Raw genomic sequence first — 16,377 nt, 5'->3', positions numbered from 1 at the left:
TGCCAAAGATCTCGCCCTGCCTGGCAATCAAACTCAGGTCCTCTCGCTTGGACAAGCTAATCACTAGGCTATCGAACTCGTAAACTCCATCATTAAAATACCTTTGTGTTTTCAAACCCATTTGAAATACATGATCTTGTGCATGATTGCCCCACATATCTCCTGAGTGTGGTCTGCAATATCTTTAATGCATCATTGTTATAATGCGGCACTACATTGTCAGTGAGAATTAACCTCACAACATTTCTCTCAACGCTCGACTACCAACCAAATAAGAGCTGGATCAGAGGTGGAAGGAATTTAAGGCGCACTTTGCTTTAATCAGCTAACCTTGTGTGTGAGTTCAGTAACAACGGAAATGTATTTGTATTCATTCAGAGCAATAAACTAATGGAATTAATATTTGATAATGTTCTAATTCCTGTTGATAGCAACCTGTATTGTGGCGGCACTACATGGCACAGCAATATTATACAAACAGCCATGAAATGAATGATCAATTTTATTTGGGGGATTGTTGGCCAGGAAACCGGGAGAAATTTCCTTCTCTTTTCAAGTCGTGCCATGGGATCTTTAATGTCCGCCTGAACAGGTAGACAGGACCTGGATTTAACGTCTCATCTGAAGGAAAAGATGATACCTCCAACAATGCAACATACCTCCCCCGCATTGCATTAGAGTGTCAGCTTAGACCAGAGTGGTCCAGCCTGCGGTCTGGGGGGGGGTGGGCGGGGGGGATTTTATCTGGCCCGCGACCATTCACAACATTTCAATTTCCGTTCCCTCCCTCCCTGGTGAATGTCCTCCCAGGGCAGCGGCAAGAGTTTGGGAGGAGAGTGGAGCCAGGGGTTGGGAGGACGCAGTGCAGAGAGTGGAAATAATACCGACCGTTACTGCAGTCTGTCAGGAAGGCAAGCACGTCTCTTACCAACCGCGAAGGAGATTGAGAGTGGGGGAGTGTGAGAGAGGGGTGGGGAAATGTGAGAGGGGGAGAGAGGGAGTGTATGAGGGGGGAGGGAGTGAATGTGAGGGACAAGGGTAGAAAAACAGAGAGAGGAGAGACTGAGAGAGAATTTGAGTGGAGTGAGAGAGAGTAATTGAGACAGGGAGAGTGTGTGAGAGGAGGAGGGGAGAGAGAATGGTTGAGAGGGGGAGGTGGAGTGGTGTGAAAAGTGGAATGAGAGTAATTGAGAGAGACGGTGTGCGAGAGAGTGAGCGGGGTGGGGGGAGGAGAGTGAATGCCCCCCTCTCCCTCTCTGTCGCCCTCTCTTACCCTCTCTATCCTACTCTTCCACCCCATTCAATCCCTCTCTTTCCCAATCAGACACATGGCAATCAGTCTGCAGCGGCAGGACTAAGATGCTTAGGACATGGTTGGTAAGAGACATACTTGCCTTCCTAACAAACTGCAGTAATGGTCGGTATTATTTCTACTCTCAATACTGCATCCTCCCAACCACCGATTCCTGCCGCTGCCTTGGTAAGATGTTCACCAGGAAGGGAGGGAGGGAGTGGAAGTTGGAATGTTGGAAATGGTCTCACGCTGGATAAAATCACCTGGCATGTGGCCCGCGGACCTTTCTCAAATAGGGAATCCGGCCCGCGGCAGCCTAAAGGTAGGACTACCCTGGCTTAGACTATGTGAGTTCAAAATCCCATCATGGGCGAGTATGTGGTATGTGTCCTGCAGCTCAGTGGTTAGAGCACTCACCTCACAAGCGAGAGACCTGGGCTTGATTCCTGGCAGGACAAAACCTTGTGCAAGTTTCCCTACTCCACATTTCTGTGTGCAAATTAGCTGCTGCATTCGCCTACAAAATACACAGTCACTCCACTTTATAGGAAATGCTGTGAAGCTCTTTGCGACATTTTGATGACGTGAAAGTGCTGTACCAAATCCAAGGATTATTATTCTCATGTTGGTGAATGATACCTCTCCTTATTTTAAAAGATAAATCACCTTATAGCTGGTGTGTATTTCATTTTGCTTTGCTCTGAGCAACTTGTCCAACCTCTTACACCTGAGGCTTAAATTTTCATCATTGCCTACCCTGAAATTCCTTGATTTATTGAAAGGGCAGCAGAAGCTATTGAAACCGAATGTTTTCATCCGTGCTGTCATCAGATGGGATGCAATTGCTCCCTGCTGGACTGACCACTCAACCATGAAGAAGCGTCAAGCCTATTTGCCCACTGGGACCTTGTTAAGATGATAACACAGTTCTGCGATATGATTGTGTGGAACTGGATGGAGGGACCATCAATGTCCTCCACCTGTTACCCCTGAAAGCCATTAGTAATAAATAACTTTGTGTGGCAGAGTCAAGTTTGGTTATGAAGGCATCTCAGGAGGAAATTGGATGCTTGACCTGTTTAACCAAATGGTTATGGCATCTTCATGTTTTTAAACAAGGAATCAGGGTGGAAAATCTCAGGCTCCTACGTGTTCTGAATGAATGAAGTCAGGGCCAGCAGTAACATCAGCACTGCAGTGTACACGAGTGACATTGTGCGCTTTCTGAATGTCTGGCTGGTTAATTTGCTGGTCCGGGTGTCAAGAGTTTGTTGAACGAGCACAAATGAATTGGAAATTAATCATTCCACAAAATAAGATCCTTGCGATGTTTAAAATGTGCATTTACTCCCACATAAAGGTAACTCTGCCAGTTGCAGAGTTTCATACAGTGAAGTCATAGCAGCTTCATTCCTCTGCCTTGATAACTGAACACACACCTTTTTAAGTGCACAGTCGTAGAGGATCCAAGATGCTTAAGAATCCTGGTATGTCACCCAAGATGGGGGCAGTAATAATGTAACAATAATAATCCTTGCATTTGATATAGCATTGAGAGGTCTCAAAGCGCATCACAGATTATACTGTAAAATGGATTGACTGTGTATTTTGTGGGCAAAAACATGGCAGCTAATTGTGAACAGCTGTTTCCCACAAACATGGATTGAGTGACCACATTTGTTTTTGGGGGGGGGAGGGATTATTACCCCTGGAAAGCGATCCGCCAATTGACTAACAATCAGGTTCCTACATACTGGTTAGTAAACACAGGCGTGTGGAGTAAGGAAACTTGCCTAATGTTTCACCCTGCCCAGGAATCGAACCCGGGTCCTCCCACTTGCGAAGTGAGTGCGCCTTTCCAGTACGTTATGGGACTCCACACAGTAGCCAAGGGAGTTGGGGAAAGATAACTGAAAGTGCGATCAGAGAATCTTGAGACGGACGTTGAACGAGGGGAGGCAGGGAGCAAGATAAAGGGACTTTGGGATGGAGTTTCAGAGAATAGGCTGAAGGCCCATCCGCCAATGGTGGGACAGGGAGGCTGGGGACATGAAGGTCAGCAAAGTAGGGAAATTGATAACTATGTAAAGAATACAATGTAAAAACAATCCAAAATTACATTTGTGTAGCACCAAAGGGAATGTGGGATGGAGTCACAATTAGCTACCACAAATAGCCCACAAATTGCATGATCAATCCACTTCATGATATATTCTGTGAAGTGCTTTGAAACATCTCGACTACGTTATAAGGTGCTATATCAAGGGCAAGGATTATTATTAATAATAATAATCTTTCCTGTACAGGATCTCACTCAGTGACTGACCCTGTTCACTGTGAAGAAATCTGAGAATTTATCCCATATAAAGCAGGTTATATTAAGGCAAGTTGTTGTTGTGCTATGTAACTTCATCTTAACAATGGATCCTCAGGCTTTAACTGATGAAGTGTGACCTAGTTTATTGATTGACTCCAGTTTTTCAGTTGTTCAGCGCACTCTGAGGATGTGACCTTCTATTGCAGCAAAAGGAGGGAATGAGAGAAAGACAATAAGCCAATCAAGCCCAATTGGTTGAGGCAGTTGTCATTAGCATGTGATAAAATGCCACATATCCACATTGATCTGAACAGTCACAGCCAAGGAGTAAATCAGCATCTATCAACCAGTGATATAATCATATATCACTAGAGAAGTTTGGCTGTTGAAAGCCTGCTGGCCTATTGATCTTGTCCTTCCAGAACACCCAACCTTTTGTTTTCCCACGACAGCATCAGGTCATTTTCTAACTGAGTCCTGTCTCGTAGCCTCAGCCACCCTCACTGGTAACCCTGTTCCGGTTATCACTCACTCTCTGTGTAAAGCAATGTTTGCTGGTGGCTGTGATGGATTTGCCCTTCACAGATCTGAACCTGCCCCTCTTGTCCTACTGTCTTGGCATGTCTGAAAATATTGTTTGTTCCTCCAATGCGATTTCTACCCCATCCACACACGAACACCTTCTCCACTATTTCTGTTACCTGTGCCACTTCCACAGCTCTGTCTGTTTCTTGTTTCAATCTTATCAATTTCTCTTACCAAGGAAGTCCTGTAGCTTAGTGGTTAGAGCGCTCGCTTTGCAAGTGAGAGGATCCGGGTTTAATTCCCAGGCAGGGTAAAACTTTAGGCAAGTTTCCTTATTCCAACAGCTCTGTTTATCTCGCAGTAAGTAGGAACACGATTATTAGTCAATTGGCAGATCGCTTTCTGGGGGTAACCATCACTTCAATCATCCCCACCAAAAAAAATCACTCAATCCACGACTGTTTGTGGGACACTGCTGTGTGCAATTGACTGCCATGTGTCGCCCACAAAATATACAGTCATTTCACTTTACAGTATATTCTGTGCAGGTCTTCGAGACGTCTCAACAATGTGATGTGGCACAATATCCAATGCAAAGATTATTACTATTATTATTATTATTAAAAGTACCAACTTCTGCCATTACATCTCCCCCTAGATTGCTGAGACCCTCATTCATTCCTTCATAACCTCCCACTTTTACCATTCCAACTCGCCAGAGTCGCTCCTCCTGATGCAGGACATCCAGAACTCTGTATCCTGAATCCTCTCAACCCCATCACTCAGCTCCATGGACTCCCCAACCACCATCGAATCACATTCAAAATGTTAATCTTCACTTTCAAATATCTCCATATCTCGCCTCACCTCTGTGACCTCATGTGTCGTTACTGTTCCGGCTGCTCCCTCCACTCAGAAACGGCAGCCCTGCTTAACATCCCCTGTCCAGTCTGCCCTGGAGGGGCTTCTGTAAAATATCTACAATCTGGGATCAAGAGGGTTAGAGAGCAGGCAGGATAGAGGTAGGAAGGTGACCCGAAGGCACAGTCGAAGAGGAGGGTCTTGATACGGGCCTTGAAAGAAGAGAGACATAGGAACTGTGGGATGGATGTTCTAGAGGATGGGGCGCAGAAAGGCTGAAGGCCTAACCGCCAATGGAGCCCATTGAGCAGAGGGACCACAATTTATATGAGAACTGTCTTCTCTAGAGGAATGCATTTTGTCTTTGACTGACACTTTATTGCTGTGGTTGAGCAGTGAGGCACCTGGAGAGCATGTGGAGATTGAAGATGAAGCATTTTTCGAATGCTGGAAGAAAATAATTCCTAGCCTGTGGATCGATATTGGGATTACAGCAAGAAAATTAAAAAATACGAGGAGATGAAGGGACACCTTGATCTCTGTTGTTGTTCAGGCTCAGTTCAGGGTTGCTTTTTGTGTGATACAGAACATTCACCAAAGTGAATCAATCAAAAATAAAAGGGAAAAGAGGGTTGCGCACAGGGGATGCCTGGATACTCACCGAATGAAGCATTCAACAAGAGTGAAACGTTTTGCCTTCAAGAACCTCCTCAAAATAACAACTTGCATTCATACTGCATTCATACACAGTAAAACTCACATAAATCTGATCAGTATAAGGAAAAAAAGGAAAAATTTGCAGAGCCATTGCGGTAAGAGCGGAGGAGTGGGACTAATTGGATAGCTCTTTCAAAGAGCTGGCACAAGCACGATGGGCCAAATGGCTCCTTCTGTGCTGGAGGATTCTATCATTCTATGATTTTTCCAGACAATTGTTAATTAATTAATTGTTGGCCAGGACATCGTAAAAAACTCCCTTCTCTCTTTGAATAGTGCCATGAGATTTCCAGCATTCACCTGAACAGGGAGACTTGGTTTAGCATCTCTCTTGAAGGAGGATTGGACCTCCAATGGACTTAGATCTTTTGCTGGAGTTTTTATTAAACAAACATCGTACAAACTGGTAGCTTCTAAATCCATGGGTCAATCCATGATTCTATAAATCGTTTAATCGCCTTAGGCATACTCCCATTTAAGAGTTTATAATCTATGCAAATTTGACACAACTCATATTAAATGTTATGGTCCCAACTGATATGACTTCTGTGAGATTTACTGTAGCTCCCTTCACGCAGGATAGTATTAGAGCAACAGTCATTGCCAACCTGGCATTATAGCATTTCCAGGTTGTGTTTCAAATACAATGATTATTATGTTATGAAAGATAAGCTACCAATTTGTGGTGTCCTGTAGCTCAGTGGTTAGAGCACTCGCTTTGCAAGCGAGAGACCTGAGTTCAATTCCAGACAGGATGAAACCTTGGACAAGTTTCCTCCACACGCCTAATAATAATCCCTCCAAAACCAAAAACAATAATAAATTGGTCATTTTCAATCCATGACTGTTTGTTGGACATTGCTGTGCGCAATTGGCTGCCGCGTTCGCCCACAAATATACAGTCAATTCACTTTACAGTATAATCTGTGAAGCGCTTTGGGACATCTAGAAGACGTGAAAAGCGCTATATCAAATGCAAGGATTATTATTATGATTATTATTATAATTTTTCAAATGCAAAGGCAATAAAGAGGGTGTGGTGTGATAATTATCACCAGTTAGAGGTACGTGGATTTTTTAACATGTTTCTGTGCTGTCACATTCCACAGTTCTGGAAAGGCTGATAATAGGACCCCTGAGGTTAAAAACAACAGCTTCAGAATATATTTATATATGTCTCAGGAAATGTTTCACCACTTTATATCTTCAGTGAAAAGAACAAGGGAATCTGATGCAATAACCTCAAACTTCTTTGCCCTCATGCCTTGGGTATTTACTTCTTGACTTAGGTAGAAAGCAAAGTGACAACTGAAGCAAAGATTTTAAAAGGAGTAGACGAGGAAAGTTTTTTTGTTAAATTGGTATTTATGTTTCTGTCTTTTATTTAACTTAGTCACAGGCTCTTTGCCAAAACCATTCCACCAGCCTGCACCAGCCCAGTCAGCTATTTGTGTGAAACGCTTTAAGACATCCTGCAAACATGAAAGGCAGAACAGAAATGTAAATTGTCATTGCCGTTGTTATAATCAGGTGCGAGAAGGTAAGTAGAGAAGATCTCGGACCCAAATTTTCCACATAGCCTTAGGCTGTGCAACAGTTTTGTCTTAAGGTTTCAGATTATGCAAAATTGTGGAAAATGTCAAAGTATGTAAGATATGTGCATCAACTGGAGGCTATTCTGTCCTGTAACAGGGCACAAGGGAAAGTCAGAAGCCACCAAATAATGGAAAATTCTTCAATCCGCAACATATGAAAATTGACCCCATGTCTGCAGATGATGTCACCAAGGGGGAGCTTGTAGATATTAAAGAGAGGGCCGAGCCCTGGGGGACCTCAGATGTGACAGTGCGTGGACTGGAGGAGAAACCGTTAGAGGCAACAAAGTAGAGACAGTGAGAGAGATAGGATCAATCCAGGCAAGGGCAGATCCGCAAAGATTAAGAGGAGAGGCGATTATTGAGAATGGAGTGGTAGACAGTGTCGAAGGTGGCAGAGAGGTCGAGGAGAACAAGGAGGCAGAGGGAGCCCTGATCAAGATATTCAGAATGTCATTAGTGACTTTGACCAGGGCTGTTTCCGTGCTATGGGCAGCTCGGAAGCTGGATTGGAGGGGTTCAAAGCTGGAATGGTGAAAGAGAGAGAGAGAGAGAGAGAGAGAAAGGAAGGAAGGAAGGAAGCAAGCAAGCAGAGCTGGGATGAGATTACTCATTCCAGAACCTTGGAGAAGTTAGAGATGGGGCAGTAACTGGAGAGGAGGGATGGGTCCAGGGAAGTTTAATTCAGGATGGGGGTGATGATGGCTGTTTTTAGGGGGATGGGAACTGAACCAGTGGACAAGGAGAGGTTGATGACCACTACCAAAGAGAGGACAAGGTGGAGAAATTGAGAAAGAAAGTTTTAGAGATTCAAGGAGCTTAATAGCTAAAGGCACAGCCAGAGGTGGAGCAACAACAACAAATGACATTTGTATAGCACCTGTCATGTTGAGAAGAGGTACCAAGGTGCTGAGAGGTCAAGGGATGCAAAGAATGCCTGAAAGAAGGGGTGGAGTTGAGGAATGCGATGTGACCACATTGAAGTCACAGACATTAAGACACAAATGATCCCACATGCTAACACGAGGTGGAATTATTTTCCCTTGTGCTCTGTCCTGACCAGAATATCCATTCCTAAAGTCTGGCTCTGTTGGTAGCACTTTCACCTATGAATCGGGTTGTGGGTTCAAGCCTCACGTCGGGTCTTGCAACTCATAGAGTCTAAGGTGATACTCCATTTCAGTGCTGGGCGTATTGTACTTTCGGTTGAGATGTTAAACAGTCTGCCTTCAGGTGGACACTAAAGATCACATCCCACCATTATTGTTATTATTAATCATATAATAAAGCTTTTGTAGAGACCTAGATGTAATAGGGAAAGAACAGGGAATTGGGGTTATTCTAATAGAGGAACTGTTGTCAGCATAAGCTCAATGGGCCAAACAGTCTCATTCTGTACTGTAATGTTTTTATGATGGTTAACTTCTCTGATCACTGTTTTAACCCCAACTTTAACATCAATGGCGATCACTAAACACTTCTCAACATTAGAGACCATTCATCTGTCCAATTTTTAAAGTTTCTAGATCCTTTTCATTTATATTCGTGTCCTCAGAATATCTAGCTCTGCACCATTTAGCCTCATCCACAAACCTAGGTGTCTGACTTATAATGCCTTCAAGGTCTTTACTAGACATTATGAATTGCAGAGGTCTTGAAGTTGATCCCAAGAGGAGCCTCGCTGGTCACAGGTACCCACTTAACTGCGATTAACATTCCCAACTACCGTCTGTTTTCTATTATCTACCCAATTAATAATTCACTGTTAAGACTTCATCCCAGGAGCTTTCACTCTCAGCACATCTCCTGTGAATGAGCTATTGAAGCTTGCAGAGAGGAAACATACATCTATCACCTCACCATCATCCACTTTCTAACACTTACATCCTCAAAAGAATTTCAGCAAGTACTTTAGATACGACCTACCTTTCATGCGCCTGTTAGCTTTGATGCATTGCCTTCACTCTCAGCAGATAGTCTTGAATCTTTCTTTGTAAGTCTCCATTATTTCTCCATGCTCAGCATCATTATTAAGTCTGTGCCTTCTCCACAGGTGGAGTGCAGAAATAATATAATCGGATACTCTGTACTAGCAACACCAAAGGTATCATACTAACATAGTATTTTATGTTAGATGGGGTCCATAAAATCCCAGACAATGTCAAAATGTGGCACAATTGCCAGTCAGCACTTCCACATTCACATATATATCCCTGAAAACACAGTTGCTGCACTTTAAAGTATATCCTATGAAGCGCTCTGAGACACCCTCTTGATGTGAAAGGAGCTATACCAAATGTAAGGTTTATTAAGGATTAGTTGTGTGAACATATTAAGGAATAGAAAAGAGTACAGCTTCGGAATTAAAGGATTTGCCAAGGTCTAATAAACTGCTTGAACTGGCTGTATAGGTAGAATGGCTTTGTCCTCTTCCTGTTTTCCTGTGCAGAGAAAGCCGTTTGCTTCAAAATGTCAGCCAGTGTTTAGAGCGCTACAGATTGTCCAATGTCCAGGAAGTACATTGGTTGACAGCGGTAATTTTAAGATTGATGTAGAAAATATTGAACAATCCTCGTATTTTATATAGCGCCTTTCACCTCGGGAAATGCCATCTATCTGTTCTGGGGGAGCGTGAAAGATCCCATGGCATTACTCATAGATGAGAATTTCTTCCAATGTCTGGAAGACAAATCTCTCAAATAAAATTGGTCAGTACTCCATGGCAGTTTTTGAGACATTTCTGTGTCCAATGTGGTTGACCCGCATGACTACAAACAGTAAAATCAAGTGCTTTGAGATGTCTTGACGACCTGATCTGGTGCTGTATCAAAAACAATTATTATTATTTCCAGTCTCCATTCTGGTTGCAAAATTCCAAGAGGCACAAATAATGCCAAGGACTCTTAGAGAAGACAAACCTGTGACATGCACCACAGGTTGGTCAACAAGATACGATTCCTTTCAGGTATGACCCTTCACTGAGAATTCAGGTCCGATCTGAAATGTTAACTTACTTTTCTTTTTAAGATACTGATCAGTTTGCTGAGGTTGCTTTTAAACACCGTAAGGTAGATCAGGAGAAAACCTGTCCAGCTGCTAATCTGTAGCTTTTATTAGAAATAGATCACTAGGTATCCCTTTTTGTGAACAATGAAAGGAAATGTTATTCACCAGTGCATTGATGGCTATAATAATCCTTGTATTTAATATGGTGCCTTATCACCTCATTGATACATCTCAAAATGGTTCACAGGATATATTGTAGATTGAATTTGTATTTTGTGAGTGAAATACCACCTAGTCTTAGCCTGTCAGACCATTTCCTCTCAAAATTCATATCACAGAAGTGAGGGTAATCCTTAAATCCAGTTTTAGCTGAAAAGTTAGATTAGAAAATTAGTTTGGATAAAGAAGGCCCTTCCACCCAACTTATCTCATTCCTCCAGAACACCCACCTTACCATCCTCCCATCACAGTATCAAGTTGCTTTTTAAATGAGTCCTGGTGTACTAGCCTCGACCACCCTTCCTGGCAAACTGTTCCAGTCATTAATTACTCTGAATCAAAAACTTTGTGGTGGCTTGTCCTGAAATTGCCCTTTACAAATCTAACCCTATGTCCTGTTGTTCCACTGTCTTGGCGCATCCTAAAGTGTTGATCTGGGTTTACTTTTTCAATCCCATTTCAAATGATACATATAGAACTATATGAGGTCGCCTTTGAGTCGTCTTCTCTGAAGACTAGCTTGTCTAATCATTTGCTCAGTTCACTAAAGTTAGCTTTACAGTCAGACTGACTTCAGCGAAATTGTAAGTGGTATTTGATGGGGATGGAAGCGAAAGATAAACTGTGTGAAAATCAGGGTTGCTGCATTTGCAATCTTCAGTTTTCAAAACAAATCCCCTTGTGATGTGAATTTCTTTCAACAGCTTTGAAACAAGAATCCCTCACAAAGCACCAGTTAACACCAGTAAGCCTTCATGATGCACCAACCATGAAAAATACATTTCCCCAAGTTGTCAGTCTGCATAACTTTGACAAAATAGACGTATTGTAATCTGGGAGCAAAGCACTAAACATGACAGTCTGAACATTGTGTGTTGCAAGTCTTGATTTCATTCATATGTCTTGAATTTATTCTTACTACCTGACTCATGTCAGTCTCCAGAGAACTCCAGTCAGCAACACATGATGCTCGTGCAAACGGACACCAAATAGCCACTAAAAAAAGACTCCACGTGCTTTAAGAACATGTGCTTCTTTATTACAATCTGGGACTATAAAGGTAAACAATCATCCCTAGGCTTAGGAACTATGCTTCTCGGCTTTAAATTATTTGCTGTAAAGACAATTTCGTTTAGAAAACAACAACAACTTGCATCTATAGTAGTGGGTTGGAGAGTAAACAGATCGGAGCGTTAGGGAGGTACAGGGCATGGATGGATTTAAAGATGAGTGTGTGGGTCTTGAAATCGATCTGTTCAGTGACAGTATCCCAAACCCAGCTTCCCCAATCACAAATGCCCAGCTACTATCACAAAGAGCTTTTGGCTTTGCAAAGTGTCCAATGATGCCCTGAGCCTTCAGCCTTGGTCAGTGTAACTGTCTTCTGTGGCCCTGGGGAGGAGGGAGAGAAACAGCCTCAAGCCTCAACCTCAGTCAGTATTTGGATAGTACTGTACAATATGCCAACTTTTATCTGTTAAACCTCATATAGCATTAATTTATCAATACAATTCAGCTGGAAAGGCTGCCATGCATTAATATAGAACGCTTTCCTCCTGCAGACAGACGTAACTAGTTTTGTTCCTTGTAACTCGGTTAGAATTCTTGAATGTGATTTTCTTGCTCGAAGCCTGGCAGAAGTTTTCAGCACATCTGCAGTTTTCTTGCATTCCTTTTCTTCCAGATCTCGTTGCATTTTGCCCTGCATTCTCGGGGAACTCCGTGCCAGGGTTGTACTCGACAACCAGGTTTATTTGGTTTCTCTCTGTTTGGTGCCCGTCATTCCGATCCTCACTCAGCTACACTGGCTCCCCATCGCACAGCGGATAAAATTCAAGATCCTCGTCCTCACGTCTGAATCATTCTATGGCCCCCTCCCCCACATCCGTTTACTTCTCTGACCTCCTGTAACCCTATCAACCTGGCTGCTCCCTCCACTCACCAACCTCTTTATCTCCTCTACCTGTTTTCACCCCCTTCATCAGAGGACAAGCTTTCAGCCATTTTATTGTCACTCCATCCTGAGGTTCTTCCGTCTCATCACCTTTCTCCCAGCCTTTAAGACCTATGTTTTTAACCATATTCTCTCCCTCAGATACACACAACTCTCAGCTCGGCTGCCCAGTCAGATATGCAGATATGAGTTGTCCTGCAGATGCGAAAGGTGCTACATAAATGTAAACTGGTGATTTTGTTTTCAGTCTCCGCTACATTTCTGTCAGGGCAGAGATCAGAACGTTAATACATCTATTGTCACAGTTCCCATTGCCAGTCTCCCATTACCGCAATTTCCCATTGTTACAGACACCCATTATTATAATAATCCTTGCATTTGATATAGAAATGGAGTCCTGTAGCTCAGTGGTTAGAGCACTCGCTTTGCAAGCGAGAGACCTGAGTTCAATTCCAGGCAGAGGGCGAAACCTTGGGCAAGTTTCCTTACTCCACACAGAGCCTAATAATAATCCCTCCAAAACAAAGCAATAATAAATTGGTCATTTTCAATCTACGACTGTTTGTGGGACACTGCTGTGCGCAATTGGCTGCTGCGTTCGCCCACAAATATACAGTCAATTCACTTTACAGTGTGTTCTGTGAAGCGCTTTGGGACGTCCTCCCGACGACAAAAGAGCTATATCAAATGCAAAGGATTATTATTATTATTATTATAGGACCTTATCATGTCGTTGAGACATCTCCAAGCTCTTCACAGGATATACTGTACAGTGGGTTGACTGTATTTTCTGGGCGAAGGTTACAGTCTCCCATTATGACAGCTTCCCATTGACTTAATCTCCTATTTCCCAGTCTTCCATTGTCACGGATTCCCAGTCCCATTCCCCATTGTCACAGGTCCCCATTTCACAATCTCTCTGACACACTTTCCCATCAACAAACAAAGGGAGATATAGAGGTGAAGAAGACTGAGTGGTTCACATGACCACAGTGATATCCGTAGGTACACTATTGTTCTCCGTTGTTTTAATTGGGGTAACTACTGACGTAAGCATGAAATCAATCACCAACGAAAAGAAATCCCCTGCACCACATATATGAACAACAACTTGCATTTATAAAACGCTCTTCATGTGGGGTAGTGTCTCTGAGCACTTAACAGTAGCAGAACCTGATATGAACAGAGAAATTCGATATTTGATATAATTACAATCAGCCCTATAGGTAGGACATTAAATTGGTCTGCCTGCCTATTCTGGTGGTACAGATAGATCTGAACATTCCACGGTACGATTTTGAAGATGACCTTTACAAAATGTTCTGTGAAGCACTTTGAGACGTCTCAACGACGTGATAAGGCGCTATATTAAATGCAAGGATTATTATTATTAGTGAAGCCCAAAAGGACTCGCATGCCTTCTGGACTTGGGGGAGAGAGCAAGAGACAATCCACACACATTAGCATCGTTCACACCCAATGCAGTTTCAGGAGCCCCAAGCTGCAACACAGTCAATAATCTCATTACCCTGCACAGCATTGTCTAATATCTTGACATTAAACAAAGCCGCACAGAGAGTCTCTTGAGGTCAAAAGTAGTCAAAGCATGTAATGTCAAAAGTTTATTTTTATCCATTGAGGCCTTTTATAATTGCCAGTGATTCATTTCACATTTCAAGAAATCTTATCAATTATTGCTATTAGATTATTTATATTATTATTATTTGGGACAATACCAGAACAGTCCTGGTCTGTTTTCATCTCACTTACTAGCCCTGGATATACACGCCAATGGGGAGACTGAGAGAGAGAGAGAGATCCACAGCCAGCAGGTCAGTAAAGGGATTACGGGGTGAAGAATTCCGATGTTAATTAGCATATGGAAAATCTGTTAAGAATCATCACAATTTCCAGTCAGTAAGTCAATAACCAATAACTGTGGGTGTGAACACTTCTGTTCTGTTAGCGATCCGCTAATCGACTAAAATTATGCTGAAAATGGGAAGGTGGGGAGTTGAATAAAGAAGGGTTTCACAAATCATTTTGCATTTAGTTATCGACTCGACATTATGATACTTCTTGCTTTCATATCAAAAAATGAGGTGTGGATTTCCTCCCAGTTAAGACTCACTCTATTGTCTTAACAATTTGGAGGCTGAGGAATCTGGCAAATAGTCAAACTCAGTCTTGGCTTTGATGCCGGTTTTTCTGCAAGTCCAAAAAAACAAGAAACTTACAGAGAAACAGACTTCAAAATTAAAGGCTAAATTCAGCAATGTGCTAGATTTTGCAGGTTCAGAAATGCTTGGAGTAAACCTAGACCTGGGTGGAAAGTCCACCTCACCTGTTTAAAAAAATCACAATTTCTCCTCTCTCTCTCTCTTCCTCCTCCCCTTTCCCCCACATTTTCAATCTCTTCACAAACTGGTTTCCACACATGTCGGGATGCTGTGTCCTCCAAGCATCTTTTTTATTGAAAGAACGGGATGATTTTCATAATACAACCTAACCTCTCTGTGGTACTCCAAAACAGAGGAAGCTGCATCAACCTTTAGCTATTTTCACAGCAGCACTGTTAAAAAAAAACAAGGTACAAGAAACAAAATTAAATGCAATGCATGTCTTTTTTTTAAAACAATTAAAACTTGACTACCTAATTTTCTCTGTCGGATTTGGTTAGAAATCCATCCATTATGGTTTCATCAAGGGCCCTTTCCTCCCACTTGCGACTGGCACCTGAGGTAATGGCAAAGTGCGTGTATGTGAGGATGGGGTAAGTGGTGTGCGTATGTACATGTGCAATGTGTGTGGGTGGGGGTGCGGGGGGACGAGAGGAGGGGGGCGTTGGATAGAAGGATAAATACCAGTAACTCCAAGAGACACACTGGACCGCAATATTTCAACAAGCTTCCTTTGCACTTTGTGACCGTGGAAAGTACTCTCTCCGGGCTGTACCGCGGAAAACTACGCTGGAATACGATTAAGCTAGTCAGTAACAAGCTCGGAAGGGCCATTTCTCAGAGCTCGAGAAAAGGAGAGAACTCAGAGAGAGAGAACCCAGAGAAAAAGCGTGAGTGCCTTAAAAAGCCTTGGGACATTTGACAATTTTTAAAAAAATATAGCCTTCTTGAAGGCAAATGAAGATTTCACAATATTTGGATGTGCCATCTTTCTTCCACACACCTGTCTTCAAATATTTGAGAATATATATTCTCTGACCATATAGCTTGCATTTATATACCACCTTCTTGTGGGCCGGCGTCTCGAAGTACTTAAAAGAGGGACTGTAAGGACTCTTTCAGCAAACCGGCACCGGTATGAGGAGCAGAATGAGGAGCCTCTTTCAGTGCTGCAGTACACTGGGGTGATGGCTGTTTAAGTGTGTGGGGGGGAGGGGGAACATCCCTGTGTGCAAAATGTTCGTCTACAAAATGCAGTCGTAACGTTTCAGTGGAATCCTCTGAAGCGCTCAGACGTCATCCTGAGGTGTAAGGTGTGATACCAAACGCAAGAACCATTTATTGTTATTATTGTAGTTTTTTTTTAACCTCCTTTCCTTAGACAAGAAACGTCTTTAGGAATGCCACAGATTATTCAGAACTCTGCAGCTCCTGTCCTTTCCTGCATTAAGCTTCATGAACCGATCACCCCCCATCTTCATGAACCAATCACCCCCATCCTTGCCCGGCTCCACTGGCTCCCCACCCACCAATCGAGTTTAAAATCCTTTTCTTCACTTTTAAAGCTTGCCATGGTTGTGCTCCTACCTTCCTCTGTGACCTATTAATATCATACCAACCTGCCATGTCCCACGCCTTGCCTGCCCACTGTTGGCAGTCAGACCTTCAGTCTTTCTGCCCCCACCCTCTTAAACTTCATCCCAGAGCTC

This window comes from Callorhinchus milii, unplaced genomic scaffold (assembly GCF_018977255.1).
Source record: "Callorhinchus milii isolate IMCB2004 unplaced genomic scaffold, IMCB_Cmil_1.0 Scaffold3, whole genome shotgun sequence".
NCBI lineage: Eukaryota > Metazoa > Chordata > Chondrichthyes > Chimaeriformes > Callorhinchidae > Callorhinchus > Callorhinchus milii.
The sequence above is the reverse complement of the archived record's forward strand: the minus strand, read 5'-3'. Positions refer to the sequence as shown.